Consider the following 25,315-nt stretch of genomic DNA (forward strand, 5'->3'; position numbering starts at 1 on the left):
GTGACTGTTTGCAATATACAGAAGGGAGAGAGAGTGAGAATGAGAGACATAAACACAGACAGAAGGAGAAAATATGGGCCTGAAACGCAAGATAGCGTTTGCCGGAAATTTGGCCTTCACACTGACTATGCCACAAAAGCGTATTCATCAAAATTAATTGCAAGGCACAATCTTTCTTCCTGGATATAAAGAAGCTCTCTTAGTGGGCGAAAGGTCATTTTGCCCAACCACAATTGAATCAAAAGAGCATGGAACGCATAATAAGCATTATAACACACGACGGTAAATAATTCTACAGTGTAAAGCATGCATTTCACATATATAACTTGCCATATTAGAGGTAAGGTTTACTTAAAATTCCAATAGCAATAGTTTTTGCAGACTTTATGTATATTTATTTAAGTAAAATCTCTCTCAGAATTAGTCAGAATTATTAGCCCTCTTGAATTATTAGCTCCCCTCTGTAGCCTGTATCCCCTTTCACCCAATTTTTGTGCAATTTAATGGCTTAATTAGGTCAATTAAGTTAGGGTAATTAGGTAAGTCATTGTATAAAGGTCTTTGTGCACTAAAGTCCAACATTTTCATATGTGTTTTTTCATATTTATTTGTGAAACAGTCGTAACGTAAACAAACCTTGCACGCGGAGTCCGATACATTGATGCATTAAAAGCCCTGACAGCAGCTGAAATCCCTCAGTTCTTCAGCAACCCTCAGCCCTTCCTCATTGTAATTGACACATACGTCTTATTATCAGACCTTTGTGTTTAAATTAAATAAAAAATCGATGTATTTAAACTTTTATAGTGCATCCTCAAAATATTTATAGCGCTTTATTTTTTCCACATTTTTTGTTACAGCCTTATTAACATTTATTTCCTCAAAATTCTACACACAATACCCATAATGACAATGTGAAAAAAGATTTTTTTAATTGTTGCAAGTTTTAATAAAAATAAAAAACCCTGAAAAATCACAGGGACATCAGTATTCACAGCCTTTGCTTAATGGTTTGTTGATGCACCGTTGGCAGCAATTACAGCATCAAGTCTTTTTGAATATGATGCCACAAGCTTAGCACACCTGTCTTTGGGAATTTTTGCCCATTTCACTTTCTAGTACCTCTCAAGCTCTATCTGGTTGAATGTTCTCCAGAGATGTTCAATAGGATTTAGGTCTGGCCTCTGGCTGGGCCGAGTTGTTATGAAGCCACTCCATTAATATTTTGGCGGTATGCTTTGGGTCATTGTCCTGCTGGAAGATGAACCGTCGCTCTGAGGTCAAGAGCACTCTGAAGCAGGTTTTCATTCAGGATGTCTCTGTACATTGCTGCATTCATCTTTCCCTCTATCCTGACTAGTCATCCAGTTTCTGCTGCTGAAAAACATTCCCCCAGCATGATGCTTCACTGAAGGGATGCTATTAACCTGGTGATGAGCGGTGTCTGGTTTTCTCCAAATGCAACGCCTGGCATTCACTCCAAAGAGTTGATTTTAGTCTCATCAGACCAGAGAATTTAGTTTCTTAAGGTCTGAGAGTCCTTCAGATGCCTTTTGTCAAATTCCAGGCGGGGGGTAGCTTCTGTCTGGCCACTCTACCATACAGGCCTGATTGGTGGATTGCTGCACAGATGGTTGTCCTTCTGTAAGGTTCTCCTCTCTCCTCAGAAGAACGCTGGAGTTCAGACAGAGTGACTTGACACACAACTTTATCTGTGGTTCAAGCACTAGAGAAAAACAATATCGTAAGCCATGTTTCATTCGTTCTGCATAATCATGCGCCCCAAAAAAGATATTTAAAATAAACAAAACAATATAATGTCTTTTGACTGCTTTCTTTAATAACTACATAACACAATACTTGTACTTTTACCTTCAGTACTTTAGTAAATTTAGAAATAAACTACTTGCAATACTTAAGTACAAAAAATGTTGAATACTTTTAGTACTTCCACTTACTGTAGGTATGGTGCTTAAAGAGCACTTCAACTTCTACTCAAGTCACTTTTTTGATAGAGCACTTGTACTTTTACTTAAGTCTGGGTCTTTAGTACTTTATACATCTCTGGTGTCAATACCATTCACACATAAAAATTTTTTTAATGTGCGAAAATTACAGATGAAAATTTCAGATTCAGTGAGCAATAACCTTAACAGTGGTTTGTTCTGTCGACAATCAGAAAAAATATATTGCTTAAGGGGGCTAATAATTTTGACCTTAAAATGGTTCATAAAAAATTTAAAACTGCTTTTATTTTAGCCGAAATAAACAAATAAGACTTTCTCCAGAGGAAAAAATATTAAAGGAAATACTGTGAAAAATTCCTTGCTCTGTTAAACATAATTTGGGAAATATTTGAAAAAGAAAGAAAAATCACACGAGGGCCAATAATTTAATGACTTCAACTTTATATTTTAAATATATATTCATAATCGGATTCATAATATAAATCTAATCTGATCTGTCAGATTTTATATATATTTTTTAACACACTGCTATTCTTTGTACATTTTTGTATTATTTATATCAGCATTTCTAATAGTTGTATTTTTATTTATCAGAGGCTTTTTCCCTGTTATACTACGTTATTCCCTAGTGTTTATTTAAACATTTATGGGTTATAAAATATAAATTCGAAAACGTATCTCCTTACTCAAACAATGTTGAACTGGATGACGATCACCTGAAAACGGTTCCTCAAGACGCAGATTAGATCTCAGAGAGGGATTGTCTGACTAAAGACTAACATAAATGATGAATTAGACAAAGCACATCAATAACTCTCAGAGTGCTGCTTAATGAGGCATATAAACGAACAGATAAGAATTTAGTCTGGACAATCCCATTCATCAGTTCTCCAGAGTGACCTATATACGAAAGGAATGGCCAGGCATTTCATACATTTCAAACAGAAGCAGCATGTGCTAACATGGACAGTGCTGTTCTTTACTAAAGTTAAAGACAGGCTTTTACTTTCTTGAGAATATTTTCTTCGGTAATACAGTGGGGAAAATCAGTATTCAACACCATGTTTTTTTTCCTGGGAATAATATTTCTTTAGGAACTGTTGACATGAGGTTGAACCAGATTTTGGTGAAAACTCAAACAATACAAGCAAAAAAAGATCAAAACAAAGTTAGGCATGTGTAATAACAATGAAATGACACAAGGAGAAAGCACTGAAATACTGAAACATATTTAATACTTTATATAAAAGGCTTTTTGGTGATGGTAGCCTAAAGACGCCTCTCATATGGAGAATGAAGTCACATGAATTGCTCAGGTGTGAGTTTATTCACAGACAAAGTATAAAAATCTTGATGACTCTGTGGGTCTCGTCAATCAAATCTGAGCTTTATTTTGAATTTCATATTGGATTAAAGTCAGGTGATTGGCTGAGCCGATACAGCTTGCTTTTCTTTCTCTGAAAGCATTTGAAAATTGAAAACTGTTGTCTCGCTGAAATGTCCACCCTGGTTTCATCTTCATCCTGATAATCTAGATGTTGAACTTAAGCAGCTAATATTAATTTACACTGAGTAAGGGCAGAGGGTTGCTGAAGAACTACTGAGAGATTTCAGCTGTTAATACTTTTTCCCTGCGTCTTTTAATTTTATTACGCATCCTTAATTTGTAAACTAATTAGATTTGTTTTCTTTTCATATATAGGTTTCTTTGGTTGTTACCAACATCTGGTGGAAATTTCTAGTCAACAGCACCTTTAGAAATGTGTTTTCTGAGAAAAATGGTGACGTGTTCAATACTTCTTTTCCCCACTGTATATTAAATTCCACACATCTTTTTTAGTATGCACTTTGTTTTTATGTACTTTGAAAATAATGTACAAGTCATAATACCTAGAATCAGATATTTACAAATAAATCAACATGCTGTACAGGTTGCTATTAATAATCAGGCATATGCAAATATAAATGAACGTAATAGACAGGTTGTTATTCGCTATAAACAGGAATTGCAATTAGAAGTGTCACCTGTAGGTTTCTTGTTTCATTTAAATGATCATTTAAATAATTAGTTCATTTGCATGTCACATTCATTTATATCTTTCTTTAGTTGAAAAAGAAACGAAGGTTTTGAGGACAACATTTTTTTTCCTCTACATATCTACTATACTAGCTTTTCTCTATATAGTGGACTTCTATGGCTCCTAGTGGTTTGAACATCAAAACTGCACAGTAACAACCAATGAATAAATGAAACAACCAGTCATTTTCTTAAAACAAGAAACAATTTATTTATAACAACAAACACTTACTCTACTTACCTTACTAGTACCGGGTTGGACCCCCTTTTGCCTTCAGAACTGCCTTACTCCTTCATGGCATAGATTCAACAAGGTACTGTAAATATTCCTCAGAGATTTTGGTCCATATTGACATGAAAACATCACGCAATTGCTGCAGATTTGTCGGCTGCACATCCATGATGTGAATCTCCCACTCCACCACATCCCAAAGGAGCTCTATTGGATTGAGATCTGGTGACTGTGGATGCCATTTGAGCACAGTGAACTCATTGTCATGTTTAAGAAACCAGTCTGAGATGATTCACGCTATGACATAGTGCGTTCTTGCTGGAAGTAGGCATCAGAAAATGGGTAGACTGTGATCATAAGGGGATGGACAGGGTCAGCAACAATATTCAGGTAGGCTGTGGTGTTGTCACGATGCTCAGTTGGTACTAATGGGCCCAAATAGTGCCAAGAAAATATCCCCCACACCATTACACCACCTGCACCAGCCTGAATCGTTGAGACAAGGCAGGATAGATCCATGCTTTTATGTTGTTTATGCCAAATGCTGTAGCCTATCTGCCTCAAGGTTGGACGTGTTGTGCATTCAGAGATGCTCTTCTGCATTCCTCGGTTGTAACGAGTGGTTATTTGAGTTACTGTTGCCTTTCTATCAGCTCGAACCAGTCTGGCCATTCTCCTCTAACCTCTGACATCAACTAGGCATTTGCGCCCACAGAACTGCCACTCACTGGATATTTTCTCTTTTTCGAACCATTCTCTGAAAACCCTAGAGATGGTTGTGCATAAAAATCCCAGTAGATCAGCATTTCTGAAATACTCAAACCAGCCCGTTTGGCACCAACAACCATGCCACATTCAAAGTCAATTAAATCACCTTTCTTCCCTATTCTGATGCTTGGTTTGAACTGCACCAAATCGTCTTGACCATATCTATTTATGTCTAAATGCATTGAGTTGCTGCCATGTGATTGGCTGATTAGGAATTTGCATGAACGAGCAGTAAGGCTGTGAGTGTACATTTCAAAGCTATTCAAAATATTTAGATGAATACAAATCACAGCATGTGTAATATGCATAAGAATGTACCTCTCAAGGGACCACATACAAATAGGTTTGAGTAAAATGTTAATAGTTATTTTATTCTATATAGGTCTGATAACATTCCTTCTCAATTTCACGCTACATTTTCATTTGTTGATTTTGGAACTTTTCTGAAGTTAAATCATTGGTATTTGTGGGTATTTCTAAAAAATAAAAGACCATCCTTGACTATATTATTGAATTTTGTTTTGATAATTGGTGATTCTGATCAAATGAATAAATGTTATGTGGTCCTTATTAAAAATTAAAAAATGTGAATGTAAAATTCAAGTGGTCTTTAATTGTTTCCCTATAGCTGTGTAAAGCTCTAAAAAACAGACAATGTCAAGGTTAATAGTTACCTTTCAGATCAAATCAGTCTGAAATGTAAGAATTGTCACTAAAACCAGTTATACAGTATGGTTATACGGTTTCAGAGAGTTGCCACACAAAAAACGATGACCTTAGTGATATTTTTACATAGCCGTTTTAGAGCTTTACTCACCCTCCCAGATCACATCCAATTTGTAATTATTTAGCATAAAGGGCGTTTTATCAATATGTAATATACTACATCATATGAGAGTAAGACATTCTTTTATTTTAATAGTTGTTGTGGCTCACTTTTGGATTGCTGTTTACTGAGTGACCTAGACTGAGTGAAACTCCATGACATCTCGTTCAGAGATTGGTCTGTCTATAGATCATGTCCTCCCATTGACTTCTGTCTCAGTATATGGCTCATTTGCCATGGAGGTCAGGATAAAAGATGCTGAAGTGTCGAGACAACGCTCACCTTACACTCCCATCACTGTGATGAAATGATGACACTCCACATCCAACCTGATTTCTTTTCTCTGAGTTCATTCTATGAGTACTTCAATGCTACATTTAAGAAAGAGTTAGACACTGAGATCTAAAATGTCATTCCATTAATTATGCGTCATTTGCATATATTAAAATAACATCACGCTGATGTATAACTTAATCAGAAATCATCCAACCTTCAAGGTTTGTGTTCCTCCACAAAATTTGACACACACAAAAATTTATTGCTGTTTGTTCAAACTACTTATTTAAAATGAGCTGAAAAAAACAACATAATTCTTGAGTTTTTTTAAAGTGTTCAATCCACTTAAATTTGTAAAAACTAAAAAGTTAGCTTAATTAATGTTGTTTCAACAAAAATCGAATGTGTGGAGCTCAGCATTATTTACAGTGTCATTTTATCAGCTCATTTATAAGTTAAAAGTGCAATTTTTTTAAGTTTACACCCAGTGGTTGAACTAGGTATTGCACGCCTTGTTCAAAACATACGCAAGCACAGGTTGCCAAATTGAACACACCAATAGGAGCGAGCCTGACTATCAAGCCTAAAGGCTGATTTAAACCTTGTTCTAAATATCAGCAATGGGACGCATTAGAAGGAATATTTTCCATATTAAAAGGAGTTTTTGTTTTAACCAACACCTGAAATGTATAATTTAGAAACTGCTTCTATTTTAGCTGAACAACACAAAGCTGACAATGATCACCTCAGGTACACCTCATGTGCTTTATTCAGTGTTAAATGCTAATAATGTGAGCTTGAATGTCATTTTACATGACATTTATTGTCATACTACTGAAAGCAGCAGCAGATAGACCACCTTAGATCTTGAAAATAAAATAAACCGTCTGAAATTGAACATTAGAGCTGTGACAGCCAACACATATCATTGATTCAGCATGTACGTTTAATAATGTTAAAGGGGTTTAATATGTATTAATTAGTTTATAAACCTTACCATTTCGTCGGAATGCAGTAAGTGCACTATTCTGTGTTTCTGAGTGGTCGTGTTTCCTCTGGTGCAAACAGCCAATTTGCTTATCATTGCAAATCTTGTCATGTAGCATGTTGTTAGGACGCGGGGTTACAATGTAACCTGCTCACTTAATGTTTACGTTTGTAATATTTATATTATTTGCTATTTAATAACCTCATGTGGAAATCTAAATCTGCGTCTCATTTCGGAGGCTGTTACTGTCCACCGGAGGTCGCATTTCAGTCGCGGACGCACACTTTGAGAGCCTTCATGACTGAATGAATCAAATACATTGTTTTCCACCAGGGCAACACAGGTTGCTGAAATATACTTGGCTAAATTGGCAGTGGGTGGGTTAAATGACTAAACAAAGACAGACGTTCAGGCATGTAAGGGACAATTTCACTAATATCTGACTATATCTGACAGAATATCTGACTTCAGCATTGTTTTTCAGATAAACAACAATGTTCACTTGGCATGTTTCTTAAATATCTGCAAACATATTATGGTGTTTTTATGTTTTAGAAGAGTCAAAAACTTACAGCATCTTTAAAGAAAGAAGAATACTTAAATATAAATCTGCTTGATCTGGAGTAAAAACGTTTTTAGATTTATAATAAAAATAAATTATAAACCCAAAAATGTGAAACTCATGTGAAAATGTGAACTCAAAATCTATGTTTGTGTAATAAAAAAGTGTAATATAGTTATTACATGTATAGTATAAACATTTATTTATATATAGTCTAAATATTATAATTATTATTACTTATTGTAACAAATACATTTACAATTAAGGCCCATTCACACAAAACTAAGACACAAAGTTTATTAGGTATATAATTGCATCTGCTTTAGTCATGGTATATCGTCAAAGTTGCTTGATTATTACACCAGAATGAGAGTATAGTTCCTAGCCATATCGAAAATAGCAACTTTTCATTTTCTATTGGTCTTATTACGTGATGTAACAACAGAAATGTTAAGCTTTAAATAGGAAAATTATCAAAACCATTCTGAATATTTTTAGGGGAAAGATGCTAATGGTCTAATCTAATTCAATATCTATGCTTAGCTAAGCGTGCTCCTGACAGACCTGGAGATCGGCTGAATGGGTTAAAAATTTTAACTTATTTTATTTTAACTTAACTGTTTAAGTCCAGGCGACTTGTAAAATATGCGACTTGTAAAAAAAATAAATAAATAAAAACTTATATATATAAATATATATATATATATATAAGCAAAATGCTAATGGTCTAATCCGATTCAGTAATCTATGCTAAACTAAGCCAAACATGTTCCTGACAGACCTGGAGATCGGCTGAATCGATAAAAAAATAGTAAAAGTCGACTGTTTAAGTCCAGGCGACTTGTAAAATAGGCGTATTTTTTTTTAAAAAAAAAGCAAGATGCTAATGATTTAATCCGATTCAATGATCTATGCTAAGCTAAGCTAAAAGTGCTGCGGACAGACCTGGAGATCGGAAGAATGGATTAAAAAATTTTTAAAACTCAACTGTTTAAGTCCAGGTAACTTGTAAAATAGGTCTATTTCCAAAATAAAAAAAGCAAGATGCTAATGGTCTAATTCGATTCAATGATTTATGCTAAGCTAAGCTAAAAGTGCTCCCGACATACCTGGAGATTGGAAGAATGCATTAAAAAAATTATAAAACTCAACTGGTTAAGTCCAGGTGACGTGTAAAGTAAGCCTATTTCTTTAAATAAAGGTAAATAAAATGATAAAAAGCATCAATGCATTAATCGCATCTGAACACTTTTATGCTTTTAGTACAGCCTTACAGTTATATATATATATATATATATATATATATATATATATTATATATATATATATATATATATATATATATATATATATATACGACAGCTTTCTAGGCACACTTTTAAGACACAACGGACACACTCTTCTGCTACAGGAGAGTCAAACCTCTTCATTTCTGATGCCGACTACAGCTCAAGCGAAACTAGAAAGAGCTTTCAAACAATATTCCTTTATTGTGTCTGTAATGACATCTGACTGCATGGCAGCTGGCTGTCTTTCTCTCTCTCTCTCTCTCTCTCTCTCTCTCTCTCTCTCTCTCTCTCTCTCTCTCTTTCTCTCTCTTTCTCCCTCTTCTCTGTCCTTGTCTGTGGCACCAAAGGCATAAAAGATGTCAAATGGATGTGAGGAAAAAAATCCCCTGTCCCCTATTTATCACTCTTAATCATTTCCTGCAGATTTCTCAAGACCACGATTATTGAAAGCATCTATCTTTTCCCCGTTCGACGGCCGGACAGAGACTGATCGCAGCGGTGCAGAGATTTAAGGACTTCCCCACACCATCAGATAGAAGCTGACAGTCCTTAATTCTTCTAAATGCTAACTGGCCTTTGTCCCGGTACACAGCAGACAGACACACACATACACACATACACACGAACTAGCCAGTGGCACAAACTTGAAAGTGTAATGTCTGTTCCTTCTGAATGAACAATGTGTGCATTGTGAAACAGAAGCATTGGGATGGCGAGACACAAAGTCACATGTGCCGAGAGACGGAGTGTGTGGACTGTGAATGAGAACAGGTTGTCAATGGCAGTGTCATTCACGTCTTTATTTCAAAAGGGCCTCGTCAAGCGGTTAATTTGATTTTTGACGCACTTATCAAAGGGTTTAGGTTTTCAAGGTAGCAGATATATTTGTAGACAAAAAGTCTTCAACCTCTAACGTTTAAATGTAGATCAAACACAAAAATCATTTATAATTGTCCCAAATGTTTAAGTCCAAGTGAATGGTAAAGTAGACCTATTTCCAAAAAAATTAAAAATTCAAGATGCTAATGGTCTAATCTGATTTAATGATCCATGCTAAGCTAAGCTAAACATGCTCCTTACAGACCTGGAGATCGGCTGAATGGATTAAAATAATTGTACAACTTAACTGCTTAAGTCCAGGAGACTTGTAAAATAGACCTATTTCCAAAAAAGCAAGATGCTAATGGTCTAATCCAATTTAATGTTCTATTGTATGTTAAGCTAAACGTGCTCCCGACAAACCTGGAGATCAGCTGAATGGATTAAAAAAATTGTAAAACTCAGCTGTTTAAGTAAAGGCAACTTGTAAAATAGGCTAAGCTAAGTTAAAAGTGCTCCCGACTGACCTGGAGATTGGCTGAATGGATTAAAAAAACTTTTACAACTTAACAGTTTAGGTCCAAGTGACTTGTAAAATAGACCTATTTCCAAAAAAATAAATAAATAATATAAATATATATATCTGACTATATATATATATATATATATATATATATATATATATATATATATATATATATATATATATATATATATATATATATATATATATATACAGTGAGGTCAATAAGTATTTGATCACCCTGTGATTTTTCAATATCTCCTACTTAGAAATCATGGAGGGTTCTAGAATTTTTACCATAGGTGCATTTCTGCTTTCAGAGACAGAATCTAAAATAAAAATCCAGAAATCACGTTGTATGATTTTTTAGCAATTTATTTGTAAATTACTGTGTCAAATAAGTATTTGATCACTTAAGTCAAAAATGTTTAATATTTGGTACAGAAGCCTTTGTTAACAATTACAGAGGTCAAACGCTTCCTGTAGTTCTTCACCAGGTTTCCACACACTGCAGGAGGGAGTTTGGCCCACTCCTCCATGCAGATCTTCTCTAAATCTGTCAGGTTTCGGGGTTGTCGCTGAGCAACACAAAGTTTCAACTCCCTCCAAAGATTTTCAAATTGGATTTAGTTCTGGAGACTAGATAGGCCACTCCAGAACCTTGATATGCTTCTTACGGTGCTACTCCTTGGTTTTCCTGGCTGTGTGCTTTGGGTCATTGTCATGTTGGAAGACCCAGCCATGACCCATCTTTAATGCTCTGACTGAGGGAAGAAGGTTTTTGCCCAATATTTCACAATACATGGCCCTGTTCATCCTTTCCTTTATACAGTGCAGTCTTCCTGTCCCTTGTGCAGAAAAACAACACCAGAGCATGATGCTTCCAGCCCCATGCTTCACTATAGGTATGGTATTATTGAGATGATACTTACCATTCTTCTTCCTCCAAACATGGCGAATGGAGTTAAGACCAAAAAGTTCTACTTTGGTCTCATCTGACCACAGGACTTTCTTCCATGACTCCTTTGGATCATCCAGAAGGTCACTGGCAAACTTCAGATGGGCCTTGACATGGGCTGACTTAAGCAGGGGAACCTTTCTTGAATGCATGACTTTAAACCATCACGTCTTAATGTATTACTGATGGTAGCCTTGGAAACGGTGATCCCAGCTCTCTTCAAGGCATTGACCAGCTCCTCCCGTGTAGTTCTGGGCTGATTCTTGACCATTCCTAGCATCATTGATACCCCACAAGGAGAGACCCTCCGTGAGGCCCCAGTCTGAGGGACATTGACAGTCATCATTAGCCTCTTCCACTTTCTGACAATTGCTGAAACAGTTGTTCTTTTTTCACCAAGCTGCTTGGCAATTGCCCCGTAGCCCTTTCCAGCTTTGTGAAGGTCTACAATTTTGTCTCTTGTGTCTTTTGATAGCTCTTTGGTTTTGCCCATGTTGTCACTTAGACTTTTGACTGATTTTGGGCTGCACAGGTGTCTTTATGACAGCTAACAACCTCAAACAAGTGCTACTAAATTAGAATCATGAGGAGAGTGGAGCTGGACTATTTAAAAGCAAAATAACAGGTCTTTGAGGGTAAGAAATCTGGCTGAAAAGCAAGTGATCAAATACTTATTTGACACAGTAATTTACAAATAAATTGCTAAAAAATCATACAACGTGATTTCTGGATTTTTATTTTTAGATTCTGTCTCTGAAAGCGGAAATGCACCTATGGTGAAAATTCTAGACCCCTCCATGATTTCTAAGTAGGAGATATTGAAAAATCACAGAGTGATCAAATACTTATTGACCTCACTGTATATATATATATATATATATATATATATATATATATATATATATATATATATATATATATATATATATATATATATATATATATATATATCTGATATCTATCTGATTAGACAATTAGCATCTTGCTCAATTAATTCAATATATATATATATATATATATATATATATATATATATATATATATATATATATATATATATATATATATATATATATAAAATTCAATGATACTACTTTTATCGATACCACTTATCGGTTCAGTACTTTAACGGTTCTCTTATCTGTACTTTTTGAAATGTTTTTGTAAATGACTCAGCTGACTGAAAAAAAAAACAGTGCAAAGTTAAACGCTTGCGCTGTGTGTATGAGCATAAACTTTGTAACAACATCGTTGTCATACAAATACATCAAATAATCATTGGAAGAGTTCTCACTGTAGAATATCTTACCAACGTTACGTGAGATCTGCTTCCTTCATGTCTGTCACTCTGCTGTTTACTGATGCAGCCGAGGCGGAAATTTAGGGTGCTTTCACACCTTTGAATCGATTTAGTTCTTCTGAAACAGGGATTAAAATTGTTACATTGTTGCTCGTTGTTCTTAGTGCGGTTCGCTTTCACACGGCAAAGTTTCTAAACAGACCAAAAGAGCTAAAACAAGTCATGTGTGAGTAAACTCTCCTCACTTACTGCTCAGCGGTCAGGGGGGATGGTGGGTTGGTGGTGTTTGACAAGGTGCGCGCAATGTGTCTGAAGAGCGAGGACGGATGCGGTGGGGAGGGGTGAGAAGGGTGCGTGACGTATTTGAGGACCAGAAGCGCGACGTGCGATTTCCGGTAGATTATCACTCATTTTCAGGCATCTGGGAGTCTGTGCATTTGTGGGAGACTCCCGAAACTTCCGGGAGACTTGGGATGTCTGGAATGACCTCCCGCCCTACTCATAATTCTCTCTTCATATAGCCGTATGCCTATTACATATCCATAAAACACTGTGATATAACCGGGCTCGGATCGTATTGCTTTCTAACTACAATCGATCCGCTCCAGAGTTCGTTTCAATCGAGCCGAGACCACCTCATTCAATTGATCTTGGAGTGATTGTTTTGGCACGGATCCATATGCCAAACGAACCGCGCTAACTGGACAAACGAGACAGGTTCTGAAACAAAAGTCTAGGTGTGAAAGCACCTTTAGGCACACTCTGACAGGCACATGGGAATGGTGGGCGGGAAGAACTAGCATTAAAGGCACAGGCAACAAAAACAGCTACACTGTGATCAGAGCAGAAAATCCCAACGTTCAAAAAGGTATACTAAATAATCTGATGGGTGTTTTGAGCTGAAACTTTACAGACACATTCTGGAGACACAAAAGACTTAAATCTGGAAAAAGGGGTAAAATAGGTACTTTTTAATACAATATACTCTGAAATCTGAAAATATAAAGTGTGAGACCAATTAAAAAAAAAACATGATAAAAATAAAACATTTCTTAATACTTTTTTGTTTTTTTCTTAATGTTAGATATTCCCAGATAAATATCAAACGTTAAATCTTAAAATGTGACCCAGGACCACAAATTCAGTCATACTGTTAGGGTATTTTTTTAGATTGAGATTTATACATAATCTGAAATGGTTATTAACTTCAGAAAAGTCTAAGAAATCAAGAATCATTTATTCTCCCTCATGTCATTGCAAAACTGCACAGATGTATTTTGTCTGTAGAGCGCTAAAAGAAGCTATTATTTTGGACCTTATCCATGAATTTTGGGTGGCAAAAGTTTGGTGTATTTGCAATAGGAAATCTACAACAAATTGTCATGTAACATGATTTGTACATAATATTCTAATGAGTTTAGACATACAAGGAAAAAATATATAATTTTGACCTGTGCAGTGTAATCTTAGCTATTGGCAAAAATACACCAATGCAACATAAGACATTACAAAATGTCCAAAAAAGGATTATTGCAAAATCTGCATCTCATAAAACTGTGGTAAACTTTCTGTTCCAGGTTTTACTGGCTTAAATCCAAAATATCCCAAAGCATTCTCAGTTTTGGACTCCCGGAGCACATGTAATATAATGTTTCCTGAACAGATGATTGCAAATCTTAGTGAAAATCCTGTTAAGTGTGGAGTTCATTTTCACTATGCTAAACAACATGGAGGCAAAGATGAGGCATTTCTTTACATAATCATCTTCCTCATTAAATTTTCAGCTAAAGTGAATAATTCATTTACCTAGCTATGTTCAGAATCACGTTCAACAGCATTAGAGTCAGTTTGGATCAGTGGCGTCAATGCCATAGGAGAAGTGAGGTAGAAGCAAATAAATCATTTATTCAGAGTGACACATATTACACATTCATCTCTCAATTTCAGATAGATGGATGGATGGATGAATAAATGGCAGACAGGGGAAGGGATGATTAATGCAATGATGGCTGAATGGATGGGTGTATGGATAAATGAAAAGATAGAGGGATGGGTAGATGAAGGGACCAATGAATGGATGAAAGGTGAATACATTTAGTCAAATGGAAGGATGACAAATGGATAGGTAAATGATTGAACAGACAGACAGAGGAAGGGATGGATTGATGCAATGATGGCTGAATGAATGGGTGTATGGATAAATGAAAAGAGAGGCATGGACGAATGGAAGAATGCATAGATGAATGTATAGTTAAATGGATGGATGATTGAACAAATGGATGGATTGATGGATGAGTGGATGAATTGATGGATCAATGAATGCATGATAGATGGATGAGTGGATAGATGAATGGATGGAAAATGGAGGGATGAGAGATGAACAAAGGGATGGATAAACAGACAAACTCATGGGTGGATTAATAAACAGATAGATGGAAAGATGGATGAAGGGGTCAATGAATAGATGGAAGGTTGCATAGCTGGATGCAAAGATATATGAATAGATAAATCGATATAGTCTAATGGATGGGTGATTGAACAAATGGATGGATTGATGAGTGATCAAAGGGGTCAATTAATGGATGGAAGGTTGCATAGCTGGATGCAAAGATGGATAGATAGATAGATGAATGAATAGTCAAATGGATGGATGATTAAACAAATGGATGGATTGATGAATGATTAATGGATGAGTAAATAGATGAGTGGATGAAAAATGGAGGAAGAGAGGATGGATAGACGAACAGACAAACACTTTGGTGGATTAATAAATAGATTGATGTATGGATGGATGGATGGATGGATGGATGGATAAAGGGGTCAATGAATGGACGGAAGGTTGCATAGCTGGATGCAAAGATAGAAGGGTGGATAGTCAAATGGATGAATGATTGAACAAATGCATGGATTGATGAAAGATGGATGGATGGATGAATGAAAAGTGGAGGATGGATGGTAAACAGAAAAACACAGTGGTGAAGTGATAAATAGATGGATATATGGAAGGATGAATGAAGGGGTCAATGAATGGACTGAAGGTTGCATAGCTGGATGCAAAGATAGATGGATAGTCAAATGGATGGATGATGGAACAAATGGATGGATCGATGAGAGGATAGATTAATGAAAAGTCGAGGGTGGAAGAATGGACTAACAAACACAATAGTGGATTAATAAATGGATGGGTGGATGGATGGATGGATAGTGTAAATGTATGGATTATTAAACAAATGGATAAATTGATGATTTATGGATGGATGAGTGGATAGATGAATGAATGTAAAGTGGAGAGTGGATGAATGGACAAGGGTCCATGAATGGATGAATGGACAAGGGTCCATGAATGGACTGATGGTTGCATAGTTGGATGCAAAGATGGATGGATAGATACACGGATAGTCAAATAGATGGATGATTGAACAAATGGATGGATTGATGAATGATGGATGGATGGATGAGAGGATAAATGAATGGATGAAAATGGATTAATAAATAGATGGATGGATGGATGGTTGGTTGAATGAGTTAATAAATAGATGGATGGTTGCATAGCTGGATGCCAAGATAGGTGGATGGATAGATAAATGAATAGTCAAATGGATGGTTTGATGAATGATTGATGGATCTGGATAGATTAATGGATAAAAAATGGAGGGAGGATGGATGGACAGACAAACACATGGGTGGATTAATAAACAGATAGATGGATGGATGAAGAAGTCAATGAATGGATGAAAGGTTACATAGATTTTGGATAGATAAATGGAAAGTCAAATGGATGGATGATTGAACAAATGAATGGACTTTGATTAATGGATAAATGAGTGAAAAGATGAATGAATGAAAATATGGAGGAATTATGGATGGACAGACTGACAAACACATGGGTAGATTAATAAATAGATGAATACATAGATGGAGGGATGAATTGATAGGTGAATAGATGGATAGATACATGGATGAGTAGACACACCGATTCAGATTTGTTGTTAGTAGCAATTTGTTTTTCCTTAAAACACATTATTTTCTTGCAATGCAAAAACCCAATTAGCCATATTTCTTATTAGGCAGAGTTCAGATTGGAGCTTAACGCCCAATTAAATGTGCTTTGCCTTTTCTCAATGATCTGCACACTTTAGAACACACCACAACAACAGTTCCACAGAATTAATGATATGCCCACATGTTTCCCTGAAACCTTTTTATTAAGCCTGTTATTATTAGATGAAAAGTATTTGTTTGTGATCGTGGGAGTAGGAGAGCTTATATTACCAGAAAGTAACATTAAACACCTCTTTTTTTATGTGATATGATGCATAGCATGTAGAAGAACTTATTAATCAAGACTTTGTTTGATATTAAAGTAGACATTTTGATTTGCGTGTATGTTTTAAATCATTGAGGCATAGAGCATGAGTGTGTATCTGGCTCTCGTTTCCATTTAAAAAGGACCAAAAAAAAAAAAAAAAAGTAATTGGTTTTTGTGATTAAAGAAACATTAGCTACTAGCACCATATGCATTATAACCCAGCAGTCATAATAGGCCAACGTTTACCAGGCTGCCTGGGTGAAAATGAAACTAAACACAATTATATCTGGCCACATAGAGGCTGTTCACCTAAAACATGGTTTAATTAAGGTGTGAAGTAAAGTATTAAATCCATTTCCTTCTTAGCAGTAAAATTCACCTTATTAAGATTCGAGGAGTAATGATTTTATGCTCCATGTGCATGACCACACCATCTTACGACATGCAGAGGGTAGTGCCAATAACTTTCATTAAAGAATTGTTCTTTCTAAGGCTTACTAAAAAAGTTAGCTTACACTTACTAAGGTTTGAAAAGTTTGTGAGCTCCTCCCTGCATTTTTATATACGTTCATTAATGCATATATGGGTGAATACTGAATATAGAATGATGGATGGATGAATTGAGAGATAAATGGATAGAAGTAAAGCTGAATGAATGCATGAAGAGGCAAATGATTGATGGAAGGGTGGATAGCAAGATGCGTAGATAAATGTATAAATTAACAGATAAAGAGCACTAGGTACATGGATGAATTGGCGGATGGATAGGCAAACAATAGATGAAGGGATGGATGGATGGATGCAAGGTTGTATGAATAGATGGATATATAAATGGATAGACTAAGACATGGATGGATGACCAAACAGATGGATTGATAGACAATTCATAGATTGGGAGATTGGATGGATGGATGGATTAATGGATTGATGATTGGACTAATAGCCAACAGATGGATGAATGGATGGATGGATTGCTAGATGAATAGACCGATGGAATGGATGAGCAAATAAATGGATGGAGATGTAAAAGACAGATGGAGGGATGAGTTGATGGATGAACTGTTAGATGTAAGGATGGATGCATAGATGCATGCATGGTACAATGAGAGATGGGATGGATGGATGAACAGATAGATAGCAGAAAGAAAGATGGAGGGATTGTGGAACATGATCGACCAATAGATGGATATAAAAAAGGAAAGAACAGATGGAAGGATAGATGGAAAAAGATGGACAAAAACAAAAACATGGACAGATGGATGTAAGGCAAGATGAAAATATGGATAGATGAATGGACGAACAGATAGGTAGAAGGGCAATACATCTATGGATGGAGGAAAGGCTGGGTGAATGAATGAATAAAGTAGATAGATGGATGAAGCACACTCAGAACTGCATAATGATAGATAAATAGAGATGGATGGATGGATAAATTGGCAATACATAGATGGAAGGATGGATAAATTGACTAATAGGCAACAGATGGATAGAGGGATGTAATAGACAAACAGATGGATATATAAATGGGTAGACAAAGAGATGGATGGATCGGCAATGAATTGATAGATGGGATGATGGATGGATGAATAGACTAATAGCCAACAGATAGATGGAGAGATGGAATGAATGGATGGACAAACAGATGGAAAGATAAATGAAAAGACAATGATATTGATGAATAGGCAATACATTGACAGATGGAATGATGGATGAATGGACTAATAGCTTTCAGATAGATTGACGGGTGGAATGGATGTATGGACTAAGAGATAGATAGTCAATACATAGATGGATGGATTGGCGAATTAATGGATGAATGGACTAATACTCAACATATAGATGGAGAGATGGAATGGATGGATAGATAAATGAATAGACAAAGAGGTGGATGACTAGGCAATAAATTGATAGATGGAATGCAAGGATGGATGGATGGATGAATGAATGGGGTAACAGCCCTCAGATAGATGAAGGGATGAAATGGATGGATGGCCAAAGAGATCGATGGATAGGCAATACATGGCTGTTTGTCTATTCATCTGTTCATTCATCCATCTATGTATTTCCTATCCATCTCTGTCTATCCATCCATTCCATCTCTCCATCTATCTGAGGGCTATTAGTCCATTCATCCTTCCATCCTTCCATTCCATCTATCAATTTATTGCATATCCATCCATCTTTTTGTCAGTTTATTTGTCTATCCATTCATTCCATCTCTCCATCTATCTGTTGGCTGTTTGTCTATTCATCTATTCATTCATCCATCTAACAGATACATGGAGAGATGGAATGAACAGATAAAAAGATGGATGGATATGCAATAAATTGATAGATAGGATGGAAGGATGAATGGACTAATAGCCCTCAGATAGATGGAGAGATGGAATGGATGGATGGACAGAGATGGATAGGAAATATATAGAAGGATGGATGGATGGATGGATGGATAGATGAATGGACTTGTAGACAACTGGTAGATGGAGAGATGGAATGAATTGACAAAGATATGGATGGACAACAATAAATTGATAGATGGAATGGGATGATGGATGAATGGACCAATAGCCCTCAGATAGATTGAGGGGTGGAATGGATGGATGGACAAAGAGATGGATGGATAGGCAATACATAGAAGGATGGATGGATGGATGAATGAATGGACTAATAGCCGATGGAATAGATAAATGGATAAAACAAATGGATGAAGTATGTTTAATTATTAAAGAACTGTTGCTTTTGAAAGTCTAGTCTTAATGTCAGCTTGGTCAAAGCAGCAGTTTTAGAAGTTAACTTACATTTACTGAGGTCAGAAGAGGTTGCCAGCTCCTCCCTACATCCTCATAGATACTCATTAAATATTGATTGTGTTTTTGTTTGCAGAACTTGGGAAGTTATAGCCTAATCATGCCTCAAACAAGCACTCTGCCTCTTGGCTTCTCCCGGTGGGATTCACCCTCTGAAATATCACGCAGCCTTTGGCCTGGAATTCATGCGCATGCATCATAATTGAGCTAAGACGGCCAAAAATAATGGACGTAATGGATCCTTATAGAGGTATGTGTGACGTTTCATTCAGGCCAGGATATGCCCTCTTTTTTGAAGTCCACTGCAGATTGCAATAAATAGAAATGCATTTATTAATATGAAGGATTTTGATGCGGTTTATGGATTGGCTTAATTAAAATGTTAATTTTATGGTAATGGTCTCTACATTTCGGGTCTTGACATTTTCCTGCGGCAGTAGATTCATCTCGTAAAAAAACAAAGTTCCGGCCCTCAGATATGATTTCGCCCCTATGTCATAAACAGAATAGATCACCTGTGCTCTGCTCACTGAAAGGTTCAACAGATATTGAACCAAACTGGAAGATAGTGTGTGGTGAATGAATAATAATGTGCTGATGCTATCAAAGTTATTGCAGAGGGATAGGGGATCCCCAAAACAACAGAAGACAGAATGTAAACATTTGATCACATTTTCCTGAATAGAGTTTTGCGAGCAGTGCTTCATCTGAGAGAGAAAAAGGCAAAATAATTATCTTAATCATTCTTTTTTTATTTTATTTCTAGTGTTATTATCTAAACAACATTAGAAAATACAGATGATACATTAAAATAGCTTTAGAAGAAAAAAATAGATAAGTATATATGTTGTATTATTTAATCAAAGGATAAAGGTGTCAGCATTTGTAATGAGTCGGGTTGCAACAGAAGTGAGGATCCAAATGCAGTTCACTAAGAGAATCGTCAAACAGGCAAAGGTCAAATCAGGGATGACAGGACCACACAGGTAACCCAAAAATGTAGTCACTGTACAGGTGAATGGTCAGGACAGGCAGATGGTCAGGATGAGTCGGGTTGCAACAGAGGTGAGGATCCAAATGCAGTTCATTAAAAGAAGCAGGCAAAGGTCAAAACTGGGACAGACAGGAGCATGCAGATAATCCAAAAATGTAGTCACAGTACAGGTGAATGGTCGGGACAGGCGAATGGTCAGGATGAGTTGGATGGTCAGGCGAATGGTCAGGATGATGCAACAGAGGATGTTTTTTCATAGAAACATATAAGTGCTTATAATACACTTTATTATATTGTAAACTGTATGTTTGGAATACAGTATGTTAAACTGAATGACATTTAGATTTATTATTATTAGTTTATTTATTTATTGTTTTATTATTATTATTATTATTATTATTATTTTATTATTTATTTATTTTTATAAAAAATGCATAACATCCATTATTTTTGCTTAGGGGGAAAAAAAAGAGTCAGATTCGCTGGACTCTAAACATTATACATTAAAAAACAGGTTTTTATATGTATAAAAAATAGGTATTAGGTACACCTTACTAGTACCGGGTTGGACCTTCTTAACCCTTAAGAACTGGTTTACTTTGGTCCATATTGGCACCACACAGTTGCTGCAGATTTGTCAGCTGCACATCCATGATGCGAATCTCCCATTCCACCACATCCCAAAGGTGCTCTATTGGATTGTGATCTGGTGACTGTGGAGGCCATTTGAGTACATTGAACTCCTTGTCATGTTCTAGAAACCAGTCTGGCATGATTCACGCCTTGACATGGTGCGTTATCCTGCTGAAAGTAGCCATCAGAAGATGAGTACACTGTGGTCATAAGGGATGGACAGGGTCAGCAACAGTACTCAGGTAGGCTGTGGCGTTGACATGGGGTCCAAAGTGTGCCAAGAAAATATTCCCCACACCATTACTCCACCAGCCAGAACTGTGGAAGGATGGATCCATGCTTTCACGGTGTTGACGCCAAATTCTGACCCTACCATCTGAATGTCGCAGCAGAAATTTAGATTCTTCAGACCAGGCAATGTTTTTCCAATATTCTATTGTCCAATTTTGTTGAGCCTGTGTGAATTGTAGCTTCAGTTTCCTGTTCTTAGCTGACAGGAGTGGCACTCGGTGTGGTCTTCTGCTGCTGTAGCCCATCTGCGTCAAGGTTCAACATGTTGTGCTTTCTGAGATGCTCTTCTGCATACCTTGTTTGAATCGAGTGGTTATTTGAGTTACTGTTGCCTTTCTATCAGCTCAAACCAGTCTGACCATTCTCCTCTGACCTCTGGCATCAACAAGGCATTTTCACCCACAGAACTGCCGCTCACTGGATATTTTCTCTTTTTCGGACCATTCTCTATAAACCCTAGAGATGGTTATGTGTGAAAGTCCCAGTAGATCAGCAGTTTCTGAAATACTCAGACCAGCCGCTCTGGGACCAACAACCATGCCACGTTCAAAGTCACTTAAATCACCTTTCTTCCCCATTCTGATGCTTGGTTTGAACTGCGGCAGATCGTCTTGACCATTTCTACTTGCCTAAATGCAATGATCCATTGGCTAATTATAAATTTGTGCTAACGAGCAATTGGACAGCTGTACCTAATAAAGTGGCCGGTGAGTGTATATTGTCCATTCATTTGTTTCATGTTTTTCTTTTTGTCATTTGAAGACAAACTCACAACTTGTTTAAGCAGCATTTTCTCCTAAAATTCAATTTATCGCATTAATTAATTCTGCATTTACCATTTCCTAATTGAAATATTGAAAAGCACATTTCCATATAAAACAATTACCCATGCGAGTGATGTGTGCTTGAATAATTATCCAGGCAGTATATGAGTGAAGTGCATGTGACAAATTTCCCTCCATCTCATTCTGCTTTCTAAAAGCCTCATTCTGCAAACGCCGCCTCTAAACACATTTTAACTCTGCTGAGGATGAATACCAGGAATAAATTGGCTATAATTGCTGATATTTCTTTATGGCGTGCCAAAAAGCTCACATCTCAGTACAAAGAAGTCCAAATGGGTTGTATCAACTGTGAAGAAAAAGACTAGGAGAGAGATCTTATTTTGGCAGCCGACACATTTTTATCGCTCCTGATATGCTGTCACATCTCTTTGCATCTTTTCCCTCGTCATATTTAACTTTCATGGTGCATCCGTTTGTGTTTTAATTTCCCCCAACTTTTTGGAGGAGCGATTGTTTGAAGGCGATCTTTCATTTTCGTTCTGCCCTTCAAATGTACATCAAATCCATCATCACTGGAAAGGCGAAGCGGGACGTGCTGGCGCCATTGACTGAATGCCAAATTATCAGTGGTTTGAAAGCATGATTGGCTTTTTGTCGCGCTGTCCCGCTCATTTCCCTCCAATTACACGTTTTCAGCGCCGATTCCCAAATGTGCCGTTTGTAGTTTTGTTTTCTCAAGTGCTGTTCAAATACACTCATTAACCCTGTTTAAAAGGCTTGTTTCTGGCAATTTGTAAACAAACCGAATAAAGGGAGGGAAAGCCACATGGTAAAACCGAACAATTGGAATTAGCTCAATGAAATGAGTTTACTTAAATATAAGTAGAAGATCATTGTACGGCAAACAGAAAGTTGTGTAAAATCACAATCTGACTTTATTAATGATGAACTTAATATAACTGAGTTGTGGCAGATTTCGAGTTCCCAAGGTTCAGACTGTGAGAATTTACTGATGTTTATGTAACCCAGGCTCATTGTAAATGCATGCTTCAGCCTACATTTTTGCAAAAAACCTATGTTGCAGATTTACCCAAATCTGAAATATGTTCATGTAGGGTGATATTAAAGGGTAATTTTGTTGTACGTTTCTGATGACAAATCCACTAGAGGGTGCTGTCTTTGTTTACCCCAATCTAAAATGTCTGTTTCAGATGAAAAATCTACATTTACGTAAATCTAAATTACGTTAGGGTGTATTTTGTTGTATGTTTCAGATGACAAATCCACTAGAGGGTTCTGTCTTTATTTACATTGATCTAAAATCCGTTAGTTAGGGTAAGTTTTGTTGTCTGTTTCAGATGACAAATCTACTAGAGGATGCTGTTTACATTTATACAAGTCTGAAATATGTTAGTTATGGTACATTTTGTGGTACGTTTTAGATGACAAATCTACTAGAGAGCGCTATCTACATTTATGTGAGTCTGAAATATGTTGGGGTACTTTTTGTTGTACATTTCAGATGACAATTCCACTAGAGGGCACTTTCTACATTTGCATGAATCTGAAATACATTAGGGTATGTTTTATTGTACGTTTCAGATGACAGTTCCACTAGAGGGCACTGTCTACATTTACGCAAATTTGAAATACGTTAGTTATGGTACATTTTGTTGTCCGTTTCTGATGACAAATCAACTAGAGGGCGCTGTCCTCATTCATACAAATCTGAAATACGTTAGTTAAGGTACGTTTTGTGGTACGTTTCAGATGACAAATCCACTGGAGGGCGCTGTCTACATTTATGCAAATCTGAAAAACGTTATTTAGGGTACAATTCATTGTATGTTTCAGATGACTAATCCATAAAAGGGAGCTGTCAACATTTATGCAAATCTGAAATATGTTAGGGTACATGTTGTTGTACGTTTCATATGACAAATCCACAAGAGGGAGTAGTCTACATTTGTGCAAATCTGAAATACATTAGGCTACGTTTTGTTGTATTTCAGATGACAATTCCACTAGAGGGCATGATCTATGGTTTTGCGAATTTGAAAAATGTTAGTTAGGATACATTTAGTTGTTTGTTTTAGATGACAAATCCACTAGAGGGCATTGTCTACATTTACATAATTCTGAAATACGTTAGTTAGGGTACGTTTTGTGGTACGTTTAAGTAAACAAATCCACTATAAGGAGCAGTCTACATTTATGTGAATGTGAAATACGTGAGGGTGTGTTATGTTGTCCATTTTAGATGACAAATCCACAAGAGAGAGCTGTCTACATTAATGCCAATCTGAAATAGGTTACAGTAAGTTTTGTTGCATCTTTCATTTAGTCATTTAGCAGACGCTTTCAGATGACAAACCTACTAGAGGGCTCTTTCTACGTTCCTAGAAATCTGAAATGCGTTAGGGTACGTTTTGTGGTATGTTTTAGATGACAAATTCATTAGAGGGTGCTGTTTACATTTATATGAATCTGAAATACGTTAGTTAGGGTATGATTTGTTGGATGTTTTTGATGACAAATCTACTAGAGGGTGCTGTCTACATTTATGTGAATCTGAAATATGTTAGGGTATGTTTTATTGTACATTTCAGATGTCAATTCCACTAGATGGCACTGTCTACATCGATGTAAATCTGAAAAAAATGTAAGGCTATTTTTTGTTGTACATTTCAGATGACAATTCCACTTAAGGGCACTATCTACGCTTACGCAAATCTCAAATACCTTAGGTTATGTTTTGTTGTACGTTTCAGATGACACATCCACTAGAGGGTGCTGTCTAAATTTATGCGAATCTGAATCAGTTAGTTAGGGTACGTTTTATTGTACTTTTCAGATGACAAATCCACTGTCCATAGGGAGCTGTCCATATTTACGGTTACCTGTTAGGGTC

Source organism: Danio aesculapii, chromosome 1 (genome assembly GCF_903798145.1).
Source record: "Danio aesculapii chromosome 1, fDanAes4.1, whole genome shotgun sequence".
Lineage (NCBI taxonomy): Eukaryota > Metazoa > Chordata > Actinopteri > Cypriniformes > Danionidae > Danio > Danio aesculapii.